Source organism: Sciurus vulgaris, assembly GCF_902686455.1.
Source record: "Sciurus vulgaris genome assembly, chromosome: 6".
Classification (NCBI taxonomy): domain Eukaryota; kingdom Metazoa; phylum Chordata; class Mammalia; order Rodentia; family Sciuridae; genus Sciurus; species Sciurus vulgaris.
In genome coordinates, this window is record NC_136466.1 from 90,298,320 (window position 1) to 90,314,106 (window position 15,787).

Here is a 15,787-nt window from a genome sequence, read left to right on the forward strand (position 1 = left end):
ATTAATCCTCACAGCAGGCTGAGGAAGGGGGAAGGTCACATAAGTTGAAAGTCTATTCGTCACTTAAATGGAAGTTGTTGGTGAGCTAAATTATACACATAGGTCTGGAGCTTCATCCTCGCTAAGCTAAAGATGAAATTGGGGTTTGTTACTTTATTTCCTTCTCTCCCCCTGCCAAACACTAGGATCATTTTGATGTCATTTTTATAGGCAGTAATTATGTCTGGTTTTCTGTTTATATACTTGTTCAAAGAGGAATCTTTGTTTTGTTTTGTTTTGTTTGTTATCATTTGATATTTGCAAACAGTTGCTTTCCTCTGGGATTGTCAGCAAATGTTGACCATGGCCATATGAGATGCCATACCGGTATAGAAAACTTAAGCACTCCTTACCAAGATTCTGATTCCTATATGTAGACTTAATTCTAGTCTCAGAATTGTGTTAAAAGGGATATTATAACCCCTGTTAGAGGGAACAGATATTTCCTACATGGAGAGAAAACTGAAGCCAGATCTCCTATTGCACTGAACCATGATGCCAAATTTCTCAAATAATGCATTTATACCAGCCCTCTGAACTCCCTAGAAACAATTGTCTGACTCATTTCCAGTCAATAATACCATGCTCAGTTTCTCAGAGCTACACACACATACCCTAAAGCAATTAAAGACAAACAAATCTGATGATTCAGAAGAGGCAACTTGTGCTTAATTTTTCCAAAGTAACACTTGAGTAAGGTCCCGATTGTAGCCTCTCATTAGACTTTTTAGTTCACATTACCTATTTCTCTGTGAAGAACATTGCAAGAAACACAAAATAAATCCTTCCTTTCCAACCACGACGATATACAAAGTAACATGATAAAGTCTTAAACACATTGGAGAAAGGTTCTTCAAGAACTTATTTTTCGAGTTGCATTCAATCTTTGGCCATCACACTTTGCCCACTTTGTGGGGGATTTGTGGATATGATAGACCCTTCCAGTATTCCAAGTGTCAGGATGGTCCTTTAAGAAGTGATTTGCAGCTAAGGGCATACCCACTGACTAATTCCAGATGAAGAGGCAGGAAACATCCACCTGACAGCTGTTTTGGTTCTGTGAATAGAAACATTTCTGTTGGTTTACTCTTCTTTAATCCTTTTAGAAAATCTGGGGAACTTTCCATTTATTTGTACATTTACTATTTTGTTATTTCCAACTCCTCCACCTCCTTGTCTAACCTCAAGCACTTAGAACAAAATATTTAATCATTTTATAGCCGTATATAAATATAAAAGAATGGATAATTTTCATCTATTTCTAGTGACAATTTAAAGACTATTTTCTGCCAGTTTTTTCTTGTCACACCCACACTACCTTTTCGTCCAATATTCCTTTCTTCTAAAAATGGCTCCAAATAAAATACAGGTGTACAGTAGACATATACACACTTTATCAATCAAGATAGGTTGATTATACTGTGATAACAAACATCCCCAAATCTCAGTTGCTTAAAGCAACAAAGCTTTATTCTTTGCTCATAATTTATTTTTCTCATGTGCCAGCTGAGGGCTCTGCTTTATGTCCCTTGGTCCTTGCCAAGGGACCCAGCCTGAGAGAGCACCTATTGTCCACATTATCTGTTGTCAAGGTAGAGACATCACAGCAAGAAATGCACTGATTTCTAGACTTCTACCAGGAAGGCGTGTGGATTAAGTTTCTTTGGCTGCAGCAACTCACCTAGCCAGATCTAACTTCAAAGGGTCAGATAAATACAATTTTTTGTAAGTAAAGTACTAAATAATAGGAAACAGGTATACAGTTTATTGTATATACTGAACTACAGAGTTATAATGTATCTGCTTTAACATCAAAATCCTAAAATCAGAAATTTCTGCTCATTTTGCCTAGATGTTGTTTAGAAAATCATCTAAAACCTAAGATTCAAAGTCCCAAGCCACTGTCTTAACCTCACTCTGTATGTTTGGTTAACAGCTAATGGTGTCACATTTTGTAGATAAATAAAGGTCATCATCTCATTAAATGAGTGTGTTTCAGACCACAGGAAAATGTGTGACATGGTTACCAAGGTTCTTCACTTATAATGAAGCTCTGAAAAATGTCACCAGGGGAACCAAGGGCCAATTTCAGGCAGGGAGAATCCATTGCAATTGTGATTGTGCAATGGTAATTAGGCAATTGTTTTCATCCCTCTTCCCTAGTTTTATAGATGTCAGGAAATGTGCTATTTCTTTTAACACAAATTCTGTGTGGCTCAGAAAGATATTTAGGGACACATGAGAAGAATGAAATTAGAGTGGGAGTAGTAAAAGAAAAACTTGAGGTCAGGAATTATAAATTTTCCAGTGTAATTTGACAAATCAAGCAGTTTAGTCGGTTGCCAATTGTGGGTGAGTTGTACATCCAGTTTTCTCCAGTACTACCCTTCTATTCCTGGTTATTTTCACAGCTGAGATTCACATTATTACTTAGACTATTGCACTACTTTTCTTCTTACCTCTAACTCCACTCTCTACTCCAACTTCTGAGTTATCTTACTTCAGTCCAGTTCTGATGATAAAGGGTGTGTCATTAGAAAAGTGTTTACTGACTCCTACCACTTACCGAATGAAGTTCAACCTTCTTTCAATAACCTGAGGTCAACCTGCTTTTCAGTTTTTATTTTCCCATGCACCTGCTAAGGTTCAATAACATAAGTAATTGATACTAGTAAAATTTTCCCAGCTGCAAACATCCTCTTATTTTGAAAAATATAGAAGCATCCATCTTCCCCATGAATTTATGTCTCTCAGATTTCAAATGATCCTTGATAAACTCAAACTACAGTTAGGCTACCTGAAAGAAATGAAAGACAAAAACATTGGTAGTCACGTCTTGATGAAGAGTTAATGTGTTGCATGCAAAGAAAAAGAGGTGATCTCTTAAAATTTATGGCAAAACATCAAGTCTCATGTCAGAGTGAAGCCAAAGAAAGAGGAGATGATCATATGTTTCTACAATCACAGCAAAGTGGGTGAAATGTGAACATCAGTGAAACTTCAGTGCCCAAACATGAACATATCCTTAAAAGCAATACCTCAGTTTAAACCACAGCAAGAAATCAACTTCAATTCCATTTAATATTTATTTAAATTCAGTCTTACCAAATTGTCTCAATTGACTTGTCTTAAGTAAGGAACAGTTTATACTAATGATTAGGAAAAAATGGTGTTCTCACTGATTTAAAAGAAAATGAGAGACCATTAAAAATAATCATAGCAGATTATTTTGTCTATGTAATGCTTCATGTCTTCTCCCCTCAATCTGCTCTAGTTCTTGTTCCCACACTTTTCATTTCACTCCCCAGAAACCCCGGCTCTATAACAAACAAATCTGTATTTTCAAACTTATTTTCCTGTACTTCTTGCACCAAATTTAATTTCCTGTACCAAATTTAACTTCCCTGTGATCATTTCCTTTACAGCTCCTTTCATCCAACTTGCATATTTTCTAATTTCCCAAGTACCCTAGTATTGGAAGAAGGTCTATTTCCAGACAGGTGTTTTCCCACCCTCTGTAAATCCTGGAGCTGCTTGGCCTCATGTCATCTAGCTTTTCCCCACTCAACCCTCCTCATTGCTGTTGTAATCTGCCAACCTTCTGTAGACCATCTGTGCTTTCCATCAGACATTGTCTACCATCTTCAAACCTCTTACTTTCTGCAACCCACAAACTCTTAGTAAATGACCTTACCTTCTACTTGGGGAAAGTAAACCATCTTATTCTTATTTAACCTCAATCTCTACTACCAAATCCCTAATCTATTCCTTTCTCTCCTTTGTTTTTCAATATGGAGAGTGTCCTTTACCATAAAGAACAATTTCTCCATCCACACTGAGGTTCATCTCCTTTGAAGTCTCCTTAGGGGTCATACACTATGAACTGACTTGCTCTCAGTCTCCCTCCCTCTCCCTCTACCTACTTTACTCTAGAACTTAACCATACTCACATCTTTCCTCTCCAAACTTAAAAACAAAGCAAACAAACAAACAAAAAAAAAAACCAGAATAAAACACTCCCTTAACCAATAGTCCTTTCCATCATCATGCTATTTTCTCCCCTCCCTTCCACTGTTAAAATTCTTTCTTTTCTTTCTTTCTTCTCTTTCCTGTCTTCTCTTTTTTCTCTTGGCTTTATTATTTCCCTCCTATTCTTCATTCTAAACATGGCACCTGGGCCCACCATCCCATTGATATTGCTCTTTTCAGAGACATCATTGATCTCTATGATAATAAATCCAATGAATGCATTTGCATTCTCAGTTTATGCAATGACTCGGCATCTGTCTATGGTTACCTAGCAAACACACCTGATGATCTGCACAGGTCCCCTTAAATCACCTTTCTCAGTCTGTGTGTCTTTCCCCTGGTTCTGGTCTGTTTTTAGCTTTCAAGGGCCATTCAGAGGTCATCCTGTAGGACTTTGGAGTTGGTCCTTTTGAATCTCAGAGATGACTCTTAAGAACATGGAAAGAAAAAAACTGACTCACATTAAGTGAGGGGGTAATGTCAAAACAGCCTCATCAGATGTCTAAGGAAAAGATTTAAAGGCCCAGAGATGTGGGTATGCTAAAATGGTACTATATAAAATCTGAGAACTTGCTCAATAATGAAGGTGGAAACTCATAGGTAGACACAAACTAAAATAAGTTGCTGTTGCACTATAGTCCACCTATTAGGGTTCTAGTTTCAAACAGTTAGCAGGCCTGATGTTTACTTTGTGTGAAGAAAGCAATGACTTGAAGAAAGGATATACATGAACTCCTGAGCAGTGAAGAAAGTCTCATTTGAAACTGGATCATTTGGAAGATTGGCAACAAAGAGGACTGGAGTTGAGACAGATGCATGGAATGGCCACACAGTGTGTATCATGTGTTAATGTCCTTCAGCAAGTATCCATTCAGAAGAGGCCCTGCAAAACTGGTCAGACAGAATGACTCAGTTGATTAGTAACCTTGGCCATACCAGGACTGAAACACAGGTCTTTTCACAGAATATCATGGGAGTACAAAGATAAGCTGTCCTTTCCACCAGTGCAAAACTAGTTATTGCCATTGCTACCTGTCCATCCTATCAAAAATAAACATGATGAGAAATATAATACTATGTTACTACTATCTCAAATGAAGATAAACACACTATTTAGTTGAAAATCATTTTCTTTTTACCTTGGAAAGGGTAATGATTTTTTTTTTTTTTTTTTGTAGGAATGACATGTTTTCTGGTTATAGGTTTGCGTTCCCTCCCACAGGGCCTTGGCCAGTACCCAACATCCAAAGAATCACACACTACTTGACATACAGTCATGGAGTCCCGAATAATACTCCCGAAGACCAAAGGGCTAAATTTATAACACAATGTATTCATGAACCTACATCCACTGGTTCCCACATATTGAATAACCCAAACATTACTGTCCTGAGAGAGATTGAAATAACCTCTTGAAGGCACATCTAAGGTGCCAGCTTGGAGAAGATACACGATGAGGTTGGGATGTTGTGTTAATTGCGGTTCATACGTTATATCTATGGTTACTTTGTGGTGCTGCATATCCAGTGGTAGATTATATGAATCCAGGAGCCAATGGGCACGATTAGAAAGAAATCATTCACCTTATGCCCAGAGATCCACCTTCACTTAGAAATTTGTGCTTCTTGGAATTCAGACCTAAGAAATAGTTTTAGTTAGCTTTTTTGCCATTGTGACTTAAAAACCCAACCAGCACAATTATAGAGGAGGAAAAATTTATTTGGGGTCTCACAGTTTCAGAGGTCTCAGTCCAAAGACAGCAGGCTCCATTCCTCAGGGTTGGAGGTGAGGTAGAACAACATGGCAGAAGAAAGCAGAGCGAGATCTCCAGTTGCCAGATACAAATATATACCCCAAAGCCATGCCCCCAATTCCCACCTCCTTCAGCCACACCTACCTCTTCAGTTATTACTCAGGTAATCTATCAGGGGATTAATACACTGATTGGGTTAAGAATCTCACAACCCAATCATTTCTCTCTGAACCTTCTTATATTATTGTCACATGTGAGCTTTGGGGGGACACCTCACATCCAAACCAGAACAATAGGTAATTATTTACTCTATGTGATAAATTCCAAATCTATTGTCTGAATCATAACTTTTCCATGAGTTCCAAATCCTAGTATCTAATCACTACCTTATATTCAAATTGGATAACTCACAGGCACCTGAAACCTAATATGTCTAAATTGGCACTTAACCATCTCTCTCTACAAATGTCAATATAAGGTTGTCATCCACTCAGGACTCAAACCAGAAACTTGGATTCCTCTTTAAAATCTCTCACTTCTTTTTTGTTTTTTAATTTTTTTTTTTTTTTTTTACAGACAACATTTTGATTCATTGTACACAAATGGGGTACAACTTTTTGTTTCTCTGGTTGTGCATGATATAGATTCATGCCATTCATGTGATAATACATGTACATAGGGTAATGATGTCTTTTTTCATACCCCTGCCCCCTCCCCCTTCTCATTTCCCTCACATAATCTAAAGTTCCCCCCATTCTTCTCTTACCTCCCACCCCCACCCCCATTATGTATCATCATCCACTTATCAGGGAAAACATTCAGCCTTTGGTTTTTGGGGATTGGCTTATTTTACTTAGCATGATATTCTCCAATTCCATCCATTTACATGCAAATGCCATAATTTTATTATTCTTTATGGCTGAATAATATTCCTCACTTCTTTATCATATCCATTCAACTATCATATTTTACCAAAATTCTATTCTTCTACATATTACTTCTACTTTACAATAAAAGGGATATTATTAGCATTTCAGACCAATCCTACTGCTACCTCCCAATCTTATTGCTGCCTTTTCTCCATTGAATCATTGGAATAGTTTCCATGGTACAGCCTCTTAAATGATCTCCAATTATTCCATCTTTGGATATGCATGCTGTTGTGTAACCTCCCTTTTTTATTCTAATAAATAGCAACCAGAAAAATCATGGGATTTTATTTCCAAAAAAAGTTACTGAAAGTCATCTTACTTTCATGTTGCTTTCAGTCTCATTGGCTTGTTCTGAGAGAAGCCAGATACTGTGTTGTGAATGAATTCTTTCTAATTGTACCCATGACTACAAACTGAGGGAAACCTCCAGTAACAGCCAACAAAGAACTGCAGCTCCCAATTCAGTAGTCCACGAGGAACCAAATCCCGCCAAGAGCCACATGAGTATGGAGCCTTCCCCACTTGAGCCTTCAGATGTGATAGCAAATACTGATGAGATCCTGAGCCAGTGGCACCAGCTGGGCTGTGCACGTACTCCTAAACCCCAGAAGCTGTGAGATGGGTGTCTGTTGTGGGTTTGGGGGTAGTTACACAGTAATAGATTCTGAACACAGTTTCCTAACTGGTCTTCATTTATGTATTCATTATCTTCTCCAATCAATTTCCTCACAGAAACCAAAGATTTATTTATTTATCTATCTATTTATTTATTTATTTATTTATTTATTTATTTATTTATATTTATTTATTGCAGTGCTGGGGATTGAACCCAGGGCCTTATGCTTGACAGGCAAGCACTCTACAAACTGAACTATATCCCCAAGCCCCCCAAAAATTTATTTTTAAAGTGAAAATATAATTGTGTCATTTCCTATTTCAAATTTTCTTATGACCTCCATTGCTGTTGGAATTAAGACCAAAATCCCTACTCTGGCTTTGAAAACCCCCATCTTCTAGCCCCTGATTGCTTTGAGCCTCATTTCCCAGAGTTCATCCCTCATCTACCTTGCTCCAACCACATAGTCCTTTTTCCAATTTTTGGTGTCCATTGTGTCTTCCTTCCTTAAACACACTGTTCCCTGTGCCTGGCGTGTGCATCCCCTTATTCTCTATCTGTCTCAATGCTAATTTTCTTTTAGATCCCTCTCAGATGTCAACAGCTTCTGTAGGTTTTACTGAGCTATCCCAGATTCAGGGAGCCCACCCACCAATCCCATAATACTAACATGCATGGACATTATTATCACCTGTGCTGATTGACTTTCCTGATAGCCTGAAAGCTCCCTGAGGACAGAGGACCTAACTCTCTTTTTCACATCTGTATTACTAGGGCTAGCTCCATGTCTGCCTCATGAAAAGAGCTTTATAAGTATATTACGAAGAAAGGGAAGAAGTGAATAGAATTAATGATAAAAATATAATACTAAACACTGCATTATAAATATGGTCATTTGTTTCAAGTCACTTAAAAAAAAAAAAAACTAGGAATCATACTGAAAGGCATCCAATGTTTTATCTGCCAAAGGTAAGAGACAGATTGTTCTTGTTAAAGCTTTTCTAACCTGTGACATGAATGCTGTATGGATTACAGATTTTAGATATTCAATGCACGTATTTATTCAATAATTCTTTCTCTCAGTAAGTATTTATTGAAAGTTGTTGACAGGGACTTTCCTAGACCTTGAATATCAAGGGAGTAAGAAAGTTTCTGGCCTGAGCAACAGAGTGGATGGTGGTGCCATTATTTGGGATAGGAGAGACAAGGGAGGGGCAGATTTATGGCAAATGCAAAAATACTTTTAACAAATAAGAAACATTATAAAAGCACACATTGTTGTTTAACAATCATCCTTTTTATTTCTATTATTGAACCAAAATTATTATTTATCAATGCTAAGAAATTAAATTCAGAGTCCTGGAAATAATGTCATGTCCAAAGACCAGACATCTAGTTGTGACTGGTTAGCTAAATGTCTTTGATCAAACTCCCTCCTTTCTCTTGGTCTCACATTGTTCATTTATAAGGTAAGGTCTACATGTCATATTAGTTTTCTTCTGACTTAAAATTCTATTTGTGTGAACGTTCTCAAAGGGCAGGAATCTAAATTCTATACATGTATTCATTGGATTTTGAAGAGAATGACTGAGCAGTTGCAAATACAGAGTGCCGGTGTCCTGTATTATGCAAGAGAGAAGAAAACTAATGCTAAAAACCTGCATGTGAATGCTTATACCTGCTTTATTAGTAATCATCAAAAACTGGAAACAACTCAACTGTCCTTCAACCTGTGAATGGATAAACAGACTGTGGCACATTCACAGGATGGAACACGAACCAGCAGTTCAAATAGCAAATTATTGATATGTGAAACAACATGGATGAGTTTCAAATGCAGGATGCTAAGTGAAGGAATCCAGACTCAAAAGGTTACACGTTGTATATTTTATTTATTTCATGTTCCAGAAAAGGCAAAATCTTAAGGACAGAGAACAAATAAATAGTTCTCTGTCCTTAGCCAGGGGATGGGATAGGGGCAGTAGTTTTCTACAAAGGTATAGCACAAAGGAACATTTTGGGGTGATGGAACTTAACTAGATTGTGATGGTTTTATACAACTCCATTCATTTGTTAAAACTCAATGAACTGTTCACCAAAAGGAATGAATTTTACTGAATACAATATTTTTAATAATGAAAAAAAGATACAGTGTGTCCTGAGAGATGTTGCACTGAGTTAGGAAGAGTAAGTGAAATGGAAGATCAAAGAGAACAATTACAATGGAGCCAGATGCTAAGGAAAAAAAAAACCCAATAGACCCTGAATCAATATACAATCTCATTCACCCTGTAGTCCCTTTTCCTGGCAGATTTCATCAATAAAATGGTAAATCCCAGGAAGTCACCCAATACATTTATTACGCAACCATAGATTAAGGACCATACAGGTTAAGAAACTCTTTGGGGAGAAGGACATCTGTGCAAATCTGGAGATCACTGAAGCTGTCAAAACCAACAGAGCCAGTGAGACTAGAACAACTCATTGTTCCATATCATCTCCCACAGCAATAGCAGGTTAATTGAATCTAAAAGGGAGATGTCAGAATTCTAAACTGGGAAAGAAAGTAATTTGCAAAAGACAAAATTGCATCTCATTTCTCTGTCCTCATGTACACAAGCACATCAGAATAGAAAAGCACAGCAGAACAGAACAAGGCTGTTGAACTGAGCATCTGTGTTGAAATGCTGACCCCTTGTGTCTGAAAGACATTGAATCATGGGATTCAGCTTCATCTGATTTTTCAGCAGTTTGTGTAAACGATAATGAAAGAACCAATACAGATTTCCAATGTAATTCCACCTGGAAAATTGTGCATGGCTCAGAAAATATATGTTGGTTTTACTTCCATTGACTTCAGCCTGCCTGCCACCCACTTCTTAGGTTTTAGTCACCTGTTCCATTTCTCCCAGGACAAAATATAGTCATCAAAAGCAAATTAAGTCAGCTATCAACCCCAAGCAAAAATAAATGAGAACAGAAAGAAGAAGTAGAATATGCTTAACTTCTCATTAGGTCACAGTCCAATTGTTAGAATATTTACTCAGCCTGCAACCTGATTCTCATTCATTCTAATCTGATTTTTTTTTTCATGGCATAGAGCAGCTCTTTGCTTTCATGGTTCATACATGAATTTACATCTCATACCACTTGATTGATATTTTATTTGGTCTTGGAAAGGAAATGAGATTAACATTCAAAAAAGAGAACCATTGTACATGAGGAAAATCATATTGGGAGAAATTGTCCAATCTTGCATTTGTGCATACATTGGTTTGGATTATGTGCTGTAGGAGAATAATTGTCCATTGTCTTTCCACCCTAATACTGACTTCCTTCCTAGATATATTAGTTCAGCACCAGAAAGTGTCTACATGACTCCTCTTTATTGTTTTAGGGTGTTGTTCTGGCCTTAATCTTGTCCCCTGGTCTCATTCCAAAACACTTGAAATGTGGTTTTGTCTTAAAGCTACTACCCTGACAAAGGCAGAGCTACTAGTTCTGTAGCTGATTCAGCAGGCCTGGGTTGAGACCTGAGAATCTACATTTCAAGGTAAACTGTAAAGTGACATTCACAAGGGTAGATTGTAAAGTGACATTCAAGTGCAGGTTTCAATCCAAGTCCTCAATCAGTCATTAATTCATTTAATGAATATGTATTGAGCACTGGTTCCTCTAGATGCTAGGATTTATAAAAAGAAACCCCTGCCTTCTCAGAGCTCACAATCCAGCTGGAAAGGATGGTAATAAACTTAGAGCAAATTTGTAGATTATATAGCACAATACAACAAGATAAGGAAGGTCAGCAGGAAGAGTTGCACTTTTTAAATAAAGCATTGGATTAAAAATAAGATATTGACATATGTAAATCAAGCAATTATTTTGGGGACCATTAGGAAAATTAATGTCAATTAAGTTGTACTACAGCCCCTAAAATGATAATCATGCTGCTTTGAGATATTAATTTCTTCTCAGGGACTGACAGTTTCTTCTTCTGCTTTCAATTTCAATGTTTAGCAAATTGTAGGCCATACTTGTGTGTCTCTCTAGCAAAACGAAACAGCTTTTGCTACTGCGGGGTAGTCTCCTTATGTAAAGCACCAAGTTGTTGCTTTAAAAGGAAGTCAAGAAAGGGAAGGCTGTTTGGTATTAGCATCATAATTTTTAAAGCGAAATGATATTTTAACTCTCCCCTCCACCCTACCAAAAAAAAAAAAAAAAAAAAAAAAAAACTAGAAAGAACCTAATTTCAAAATATAGGACAAAGCCTTAACAGATAACATTTCATATCATTTAAAAAAAATCAATAAATTATCCTAATTTTCTTGTCTTACCATGAATAATTATAGAATTTATTTTGTCCAGGTGCTTGTATTGTGAAATACACTTGACAAATTACAATCCAGATCTGAGGCCTTCAAATTATTTGCTGGCTTACCTCCAAAAGAAATTTAAAAATCTGTGTGTGTCTTATTTTTTAAATGAAGTTGAAATTTTTCATCATCATTTAAATAATTGCAAATCATGTATGGGTGTGTTGTAAATGTTGCTATCTTAAAATAAAACTGTCAGAGTTCTTTTTAGAGATATGGAATTGTGGTCATTCTTCTACTGACAAAATATTTGCTTCAAAACCAAATGTAAGATCATTGCCCTATTCCCACGCCTTTCTTCACACACAATAACTTTTTGTCTCAATGCTTACAATATTATAATTTTAAGGTCATTTTAAGTGGTAATGAAATCAACTCGTACAGTGCCCAAAATGCACTTAACTCAGTGAAGCAATGATAATATGAGCAACTACAACCAGGTTACTGTGGACTCAGGGTATTAGTAGGTAGCATGGCTAACATGACTGGAAACACATTCTGTTTTCAGAGATGTGAGAATATGGCAATTGCACAGCTTAGCATTAAGGAGACATTGTTGGTTGACTCAATGAGAAAGAAAAACATGGATAGCTATGATAATCTATGCCAGAGAGAGGAAGAGAGATATAAATTTGGTCTTTTGATGTGTCTAGCTGCCTTTCTGTTCTAGAATTAGAAATTATCCCTTAACAAGTCTCCCAACATACCTGAAATTTGGGGCTGGCTTAAAGGAAGGCAGATAGTGCAAAGTCAGGCCACAATGGGTCTCCTAAGACTGGAGGTTCTGAAGCTGGCTTCCCAGGTCAGCAGCATTAGCCTCATCTGGACACTTGTTTGAAATGTTGATTCTCAGGTCTCAACCCAGGCCTGCTGAATCAGAAGGTTTGGGTATGGGCTCAGCATTCAGTATCTAACAAGAGCTTGCAGATCAATTCAGTTATTTTGTTCATTGCTGTTATCCTATTTGTCCATATCTAATATCTAAATGTCCAGCAGGCTCTTCTCAGGTGTATTCAGTGGAGTTGAGGAAGGAGCCCTGTGTTCCTGATTGAGTCATAATGTTCAGAACAGCACTCTTCAAGGCCATTCCAGTGGCAGTGACAGCAATAGTTCCAACTAGCAAGTATTCCTAAGGGGAAGATAAATCCTGGAAAATGAGAACCCTGGGTTCAGCTCAGTCTCACAAGGACAGTTACACTACCACCCTTGTTGTTAAACTTAGGGGACTTGAGTTGGTTTTATTGAGGTATTATTTTCTAAGAGGAGGATAACTTGGGGTGGGGACAAGGTATTAATACCACTATATCCCACATAATACCAGACCTTAAATTATACTACAGAGACACACATAATGGAATATTACTCAGCCATAAAGAAGAATAAAATTATGGCATTTGGTAATTATTATAAAATTATGATAAATGCATGAAGTTGGAAAACATCATGCTAGGTGAAATAGGCCAAGTCCAAACAATCAAAGGCCAAATGTTTTCTGATAAGTGGATGACGATATATAATGAGGGGGCGTGCAGTGGGGGAAGAGAAGAATGAAGGAACTTTGGATGGTGTAGAGGAAAATGGGGTGGGAGGGGGTGGGGCATGGAAAGATACTAGAATGAAACAGACAGTATTACCCTAGGTGTATGTATGATTATACGAATGGTGTGAATCTACATTGTGTACAACCATAGAAATCAAAAGTTGTACCCCATTTGTGTACAATGAATCAAAATGCAGTCTGTAAAAATAAAAAAAAAAGTAATAAAAAAAGATGGTATAGCATTGGCACAAAAATAGAATTGAAGACAAATGAAACAGAAGACACAGCGACATACCCACATAAATATAGTTATCTCATGCTAGACAAAGGCGCCATAAACATACATTGGAGAAAAGATGACCTCTTAAAAAAGGTGCTGGAAAAACTAGAAATCTATATGTAGTAGATTGAAATTGAACCCCTATATTTCACACTGCACAACACTCAACTCAAAGGGGATCAAGGACCTTGGCATTAGATTCAGAGACCCTGCGCGTACTAGAAGGAAAAGCAGGCCCAAATGTCCATCATATTGGCTCCAGAACAGACTTCCTCAATAAGATTCCTAAAGCACAAGAAGTAAAATCAAGAACCAATAAGTGAGATGGCATCAAACTAAAAATGTTTCTTCCCAACAAAGGAAACAATCAAGAACCTACAGGATGGGAGAAAATCTTTACCACCTGCAGCTCAGATAGAGTGTTAATCTCCAGAATATACAAAGAACTCAAAAAACTTAACACCAAAAAACAAGTACCCAATGAATAAATGGGCAAAGGAACTGAACATGCACTTCACAGAAGAAAATATACAAATGGTCAAAAATATATTTTAAAAAATGTTCAACATCTCTAGCAATGAGAGAAATTAAAACTATACTGAGATTTCATCTCACACCATCAGAATGGCAATTATTGAGAATATAAGCAACAATAAGTGTTGGCAAGGACGTGAGGAAAAATGTCCACTCATATATTGCTGGTGGTACTACAAAGTGGTGCAACTACTATGAAAAGCAGTGTGGAGGTTCCTTAGAAAACCTGGAATGGAACCACCATTTGACCCAGTCATCCCACTCCTCAACTTATATCCAAAGAACTTAAAATCAGTGATTTAGCCACATCAATGTTTATAGCAGTCAATTCACAATAGCCAAGCTATGAAACCAACCTAGATGCCCTTTGACAGTTGAATGGATAAAGAAAATGTGATCTGTATGCACAATGGAATGTTACTCAGCCTTAAAGGAGAATAAAATTATGACATTTGCAGGTAAATGGATGGAGTTCGAGAATATCATGCTAAGTGAAATAAGCCAATCCCCAAAAACCAAAGTCCAAATGTTCTCTCTGATATGTCAATCCTAACCCATAACAAGGGAGAGTAAGGAGAGGCAGTATAGAAGTTGGTTGTATTAGACAAAAGGGAATGAAAGGAAGGGAGGGGTATAGGAATAGGAAAGACAGTAGAATGAATTGGACATAAGTTCCTATGCTCATATATGAATACACAATCAGTGTAACTCCACATCATGTTCGACCGTAAGAACGGGATCAAAATTGTAATGGGTTGTACCCCATGTATGAATAACATGTCAAAATACACCCTACTGTCACGTATATCTAAAAACAACAATAGCAACAACAAAAAATACCACTACATCATATTGTAAGAAACTTCTTCCTAATTCCCCCATATATCTTATGATACCTGGAGAAAGTCACCATTCAGTGTCTTTAATACACTGAGCCAAAAAAGAGCAAAACAAAGAGAAAGTCATTTAGCCTTAGTTCTTGGCAGTCTCAAATTTCTAGCTAGAACTGAATATTAATTGCTTTGTTTTGCCATTATTTCTTTTTGTGGTTATCATCTACTATGGCAGAACACACTGGTTTTCCATTTGAAGTTATTATCTAACAGTTCCTTTTATATAAAGTCTATTTAAGTGAAAGATGTATCATTTGAAAGGAAGACATTCAGAAAATTATAGTAGAGGTTGTCTGAGGATGTGGTATGTAAATGGGAACCACTATATTAAGGAAGATTGTGGGTTGTTACCTAGGCATTTACACTAAAGAGACTTCAAATCAAAAAGAAAATTGTTATTCCTAATTTAACCTTCAAACTCTCTTTCAGGAAAACATATAGATAGTACTTGGTGTGACTTAATCTTTTATAATCACTTATCTCTTTTTTCCATATTGTCTATTGGTACATTATAATCATACATAATGATGGGATTTGTTGTTACATGTTCATGACATGCACACAATCTAAAAATATAATTTGGCCAATATCATTCCCCAGTTTCCCCTTTCCCTCTCCTTTTCCCTTCCCCTGATCCATTTTCTCTATTCCTGCAATTTGCTTGAGATTACCCCCCTTTTATTTTTCCTTTTTCCTAACTTCCACAAATGAGTGAAAACATACAACCTTTGCCTTTGTGACTTTGGTTTAGCTTAACATAATACTCTCAAGTTCCATTCATTTTCCTGCAAATGACAT

General features: G+C 36.9%; 1 long non-coding RNA gene across 1 annotated transcript in view; it reads right to left on the reverse strand.

The window, feature by feature from the left end:
* LOC306663102 overlaps window positions 1-15,787 on the reverse strand; it is an 87,183-nt gene that overhangs the window by 30,105 nt on the left and 41,291 nt on the right. Inside the window, exon 4 of the long non-coding RNA XR_013764349.1 lies at window positions 12,450-12,609. This is a non-coding gene — a long non-coding RNA (uncharacterized lncRNA). The remainder of the gene's footprint in view (window positions 1-12,449; window positions 12,610-15,787) is intronic.